This window comes from Mastomys coucha, unplaced genomic scaffold, assembly GCF_008632895.1.
Source record: "Mastomys coucha isolate ucsf_1 unplaced genomic scaffold, UCSF_Mcou_1 pScaffold16, whole genome shotgun sequence".
Taxonomy (NCBI): Eukaryota; Metazoa; Chordata; class Mammalia; order Rodentia; family Muridae; genus Mastomys; species Mastomys coucha.
In genome coordinates this window covers 56,906,582-56,912,581 of record NW_022196898.1, presented here as the reverse complement: position 1 = coordinate 56,912,581, position 6,000 = coordinate 56,906,582, and positions in this window count along the sequence as shown.

Here is a 6,000-nt window from a genome sequence, read left to right as displayed (position 1 = left end):
CTTTTCTTTTCTTTATTTTTGACTCTGAATTGGAGCCAGAAGGAAGCAAAAGAAGATCCTGTAATATTCCCATGAATACAATACTTGATGGCTTTCAAAAACAATGTTCTATCTGTGAGGTTGGGTAATATAGATAGGCCTATAGGTATGTGTGTTACAGAAGGAAGTGTTCTAGTTAGGGATTCATGCTGTGAAGAGACACCATGACCAAGACAACTCTTACAAAGGACAACATTTAATTGGGGCTGGCTTACAGTTCAGAGGTTCAGTCCGTTGTTGTCATGACAGGTAGCAGGCCAGTGTACAGGCAGACATGGTGCTAGAGTTGCCAAGAGTTCTACATCTGGATCTGAAGGCAGCCAGGAGTAGACTGTAATTCCGCACTGGATGGTACTGGAGCATAGTAGACCATAAAGCTCACCCTACAGTGACACACTTCCTCCAACAAGGCCGTGCCTCCTAACAGTGAGTGCCATTCCCTGTAGGCCAAGCATTCAAACACATGGATCTATGGAGGCCATACCTATTCAAACCACCCCAGGGAGTCTTTATTTCAGATCTCTGCCTGACCTCAGAGCATTCTAACTTTGAATTTCTCCTGTTCAGACTTTTATTTTTACAAGTAATGCTGCATTCTCCAGTTGTGAACATCCACCAACTTATAAATTCCATAATGCAAATTGTTACCAGTGGCACAGCACGTGTGCTTACACTGTTAGTGCATATCGCCACTGTTGTTGTTTCTTCCAATGCTAGAGATTGAACACAGGGCCTCGCCCGTGTTCAGCAAGTGTTCTACCGCTGAACCATGTCCCAGCACTACTTCACAGTTGGATTAGTCAGGGTTCTCGAGGGTAATACAATTTACAGACTGGATGACAGATAGATAGATAGATAGATAGATAGATAGATAGATAGATAGATAGATACATACATACATACATACATACATACATACATACATAGATACATAGATACATAGATACATACATAGATACATAGATAGATAGATAGGATGATACATACATACATACATACATACATACATACATAGAAAGTATTAGAGGAAGAGATCAGAGAGATTTATTAGAATGGCTTACAGGCTGTGGTCCAGCTAACCCAACAATTACTGCCTATAAACAGAAGGTTCAGCAGCAATCCAGGAGTTTTTCAGTCCATGAGGCTGGATGTCTCGGCTGGTCTTCAGTATATGCCAGAATCCTGAAGAAGTAGGCTCTAATGCCAGTGAAGGAATTGACTTGCTAGGAAGGGCAAAAGCAAGCAGGCAAACAGCAAGGTTTCCTTTTTCCATGATCTTTATATGGGCCTCCAGCAGAAGGTGGGGCCCAGATCAGGGGTGGGTCTTCCCAAGTCAAATGGTCTGGATTAAAAGTGTGTCTTCTCACCTTAAAGGTCCAGCTTAGAAGTGGGTCTTTCCATTCAAATGACTTAATTAAGCTCAAATCCCTCACGGGTATGTCCAGCCATTTCTGAGTTTTAGCTAACTCCAGATCCAGATGTAGTCAAGTTGACAACCAGGAGGAGCCATCACAGATGTTATACAAACACAGCTTTTCTATTTTTGGCTTCAGAATTGCACTCTTAGATTATAAATCCGCACACTTCCTTTTACCATTTTGACTTTTTGCAGTTACTTTCAACCATCTGGAATTGATGTTGATGCATGAACGTGTATGTCTAATACTGTCCCCCGACAGTTGGCATTGTGGTGCCTTGCTCTCTCCCACCTTCCACCATAACACTGGGAGGAAAAGCTGGGAGTGGGGCTTCATAGAATCTGAAGCGGAGGTCTGCCATTCACAGCATTTATTTTGTCAGAATTTGGAAGGCAGGAGGGAGGTAGAGCGCGCCTCTCCAGCTGCTCTAGTGAAGCCAGTTGTAGCAGCTCCACCCAGTGCCAATGCCCTCCTCCTGCCTGTGACGCAGCGCTCACTCCCTGTCCTCTTGCTCATAGATGGTGACAGTGACCTAGTTTCTATTTTCTGTTACTGCACGCTTACATGTATATAAATACATAATCCTAAATATAACTTGTTCAGCCCATATAGCACTTACTCTTAAATCCCTTTCTATTTAAAATAGAGGATGGGGCTAGAGAGATGGCTCGGAGGTTAAAAGCATATACTGCTCTTCCAGAGGACCTGGGTTCAATTCCCAGCGACCACAGAAGTGGCTGTCACATGTATATGATACACTTGTATCCAAGGGTGCAGAGCACTCAAAGTGATGGAAATCTTTAAAGAAAAAAAAAAGATTCCTACAGGAGTTTGTTTCCTGAAGAAGCCCATGATGTGGCTTCCCTCTGTTCACAGCAGCCTCACGCTCAGGCAGGGGCAAGCCCCCTGGCTCAGGATCCGCATACAGTTTCACATACCGAGCTGGTTTTGCTGGTTTGCTAATGGGACAGAATTAGAAGAAAGGACAGCCCTGAGCTAGGAGACAGGCAAGCACAGGTTACAGAATGAGCAAGTCGGAACTTGGTGGGTGCTCTCCCAGAACGTTTTTTTTTTTTTTTTTGAAGACGAGGGTCTCACTCGGTAACCTTGGCTATCTTCAATGGCATTGCCCCATTCCTTTATTTCTTGAATTAGCTGCATTTCAGTGAGTGGGCATAATGATCAAAAAAAGAAAATGAGTTTGCAGGATCTAGGATTCCGTGGTCTTGTTTCAAGGAATCCGTGATTTTTTTTTTTTTTTAATTTTAGTGATTTTTGCCTATATGAGTGTCTGTGTACCTGAGTGCAGTGCCTGTGGAGACCAGAAGAGGGCGTCAGATTCCCCCTGGAACAGGAATAACAAGCTATTGTGATCTGCCCATGTGGGTCCTGGAAATCAAACCTGGACCCTCTGGAAAAACAGCCAGTGCTCTTCACAGCTGAGCCATCTCTCCAGCCATACCCATGAATGCTTTTTTTTTTTTAATGTGCAAAATTGTATAAATGCAGATATTCCTTTTTGTAGGAGAGAAAGGCTTGGTAATTTTATCAGGGTCTCAGAGGCAGGACTCCAAACAGATTGGGAACTGATGAGTTATACGAGGAAGTTTAAACTGAGCCAGGGAAGTGTACGATTAAAGCATTTTTATTATAACCATTTAGTTTAATCTGTATGAGTGTTTTGTGTGCATGTCTGGTTGTTCACCACACGCATGCCTTATGCCCACAGGGGCCAGAGAGAGTTGGCTCCCCTGGAACTGGACTTACAGACAGTTGTGAGCTCCCATGTGGGTGCTGGAAATTGAACCCAGGTCCTCTGGAGGAGCAGTCTTCACTGCTGAGCCATCTCTCCAGCCCAGCACAAAACATACAGATTTACATTTTTAGCTAATTTTTTTTTTGGGGGGGTGGAGTTACGAGACAGAGTTTCTCTGTGTAGCCCTGGCTGTCCTGGAACTCACCCTGTAGACCAGGCTGGCCTCGAACTTAGAAATCTACCTGTCTCTGCCTCCCAGATGCTGGGATTAAAGGCATGCACCACCACTGCCTGTCAGCTAATTATTTTTCATTGGGGTTCAGAGGCTAGTGTTGGGGAAGATTGGGCTAGTGTTGGGCAAGTATTGCTTGTGGGAGTCGGCTGTCTGCCATGTGGATTCCAGCTTGGGCTGTCAGGCTTGGCAGAAGGTGCCCTTTCTTAGCCCTTTCAGCAGCCCAGAAGTGTGCGGTTCTAAACTTGGGGGTGGGGTAATGATATACCTGCCACGTACTGTCAAGTCATAGCTGTGCTCTGAGGAGAGACAGCCCAGGTTACAGAGTCGACAAGTACCTTGGTAAGTCACAGCCTGGCACTTTGCCAGGGCTTTCTAAGGCCATTGCCTGTGTTACGGTCTCAACATGAAGTGCTCCTATAGGCCATGTCTTCATTAATACTCATTCCCTAGTTGCTGGTGCCATGCTGGGAAGCTGAGGAACCTTTAAGAGGTAGAGCCAGCCTGACAGAAGTCGTCTACTGAGAGCGGTGAGCTATAGCCTGAAAGATCCCTGCCACGCTCTCTGCTTCCTGAGCCACCATGATGAGAGCAGTCTCAGCCACAGTCTCAGCCATACTCTCTCCATTGTGAGATGATCCACCGAACCTTCCAGGCTGGGATGCTCTGAAAGCCTCCGAAAGCATGAGCCAAAACAAACCTTCCCTCCCTTAAATTGTTTCTACCACAACATAGATATATATCTATGTTATAAGTAGCTTGTTATAGCATTGCAAAACATAACTAACATAAAACATTTCATCAGAGTTTTTTTCAGTACATTGAGTTGGATGATCTGATTGGCTTTTGGCGCAGCCATGATTTGGTTAGCATTAAAAGCGCAGAGAAGCTGAGTGCAGCAAGTGAGCCGTATGGACAGAAAGCAAGGGACCAAAAAAGCCAGTTGGTGCTTTCAGTCCTGTCCCTGGTGTGGGGCAAAACAGAGATTTCTTGAGCATGCTAACGCAGGTTGGCTAGGCCTTGTCTGAGTGGTGACTGAATCCCCTGGATTAAAAATTAATGATAAGTGGCCAGTTTTACACTGCAGTTGAGTCTCGGCCCCTAGCATGAGTGGCTTCATTCTGGTTTGCTCTGTTGAAGCCCAATATAGGAGCTTGGGAAAATAAATGATCCCCACCCTCACTCTGCCTCTTTCAACAAGTCTTGATATAAAGCCTGGACTAGCCTGAAACTTACTCTGTGCACCAGGCTGGCCTCGAACACACAGCAGTTCATTCTGCCTGCCTCTGCCTCCTGAGTACTGGGATGCCAGCTGTGCCCTGTCACACGCACTTACTTCCATCAATTCTGACAGCACACAGTTTATGCTCCCCTTCCTGTTGAGCTACCGCCATAGGTCTTTGCTCTCTTCTTGCAGTGCCTCAGCCTGAACTAAACTTAGCCACAGACAGACTTATCTTCAGGCCAGCCTCTGCATTATCTCTAGGTGCCCTGAACCAATTCCCAAGTCTCAAAGCTAGAAATAGCTGCTCTGAGTTAGACAAATAGCAGCTAGCTGCCTCGGTTGGTATGAAAACCTCAAGTTCATTCCTTCTCAAAGATGCTGAGCCAAGCTCGGGGTTGGGTCTAGTTGGGTGTTTGGGTAATGGAGTTGGGAGGCTGCAGGAGGGGCAAAGGTCAATAATTTGCCACTGTCATTAGAAGGAAGGAATTCAAGGGCCAGCAAGATGGTTCGGAGGGTAGAGACACTTGCCTTGCAACCTGATGACCTGAGTTCAATTCCCAGAACCTGTGTAATGGTGGAGGGAGAAAAGCAAATCCACAGTTGTCCTCTAAGCTTTACATGTGTACCTCGGGGGCATAGGTACACCAACACACACATGCCAATAGCAACAATAAAATATTTAAAAGGCAACTCAAAAGCTTTGCTGCTATTCTAAGGGGAGTGTTACAAACTTCCATAAGCTGTCTGTAGGCCATTCTTGGTTGTCAACCTGAGTACATCTGGAATTAATTAAAACCTAAGTGTCTAGGTACAACTGCCGGGGATTTTTTTTTTTCATAATTAAATCATTTGAAGTGGGAAGACCCACTTTTAATCTGGATCTTTTGAGGTGGGAAGATCCACCTTTAATCGGGGCCACACCTTCTGAAGGAAGCCTAGATAAGGTCGTGAAGGAAGGAAGCTAGCTCTGCCTGCTTGCTCTTGTACTCACTAGCAAGCCTATTCCTTCACCAGCATTAGAGCCTATGCCCTCAGGATTCTGGCATCTACTGAAGACCAGCTGAGATCACATCCAGCCTCATGGACTGAGCAACTGCTGGATTCTTGGACCTTAAATATATATATGTATATATATATATGTATATATGTATATATATACATATATATATATTTACTTCGTGTGTGTGTGTGTGTGTGTAAGCCAAATATTTGTGTAAGCCCAAATAAAAGACCCACCTATTCTACCCGAAAGCTGTCTTGGGTCATGTTTTGTCACAGCAGCAGAAAGCAAACGCACACAGAAATAGCACTAGAACCCCAAACAGAACAG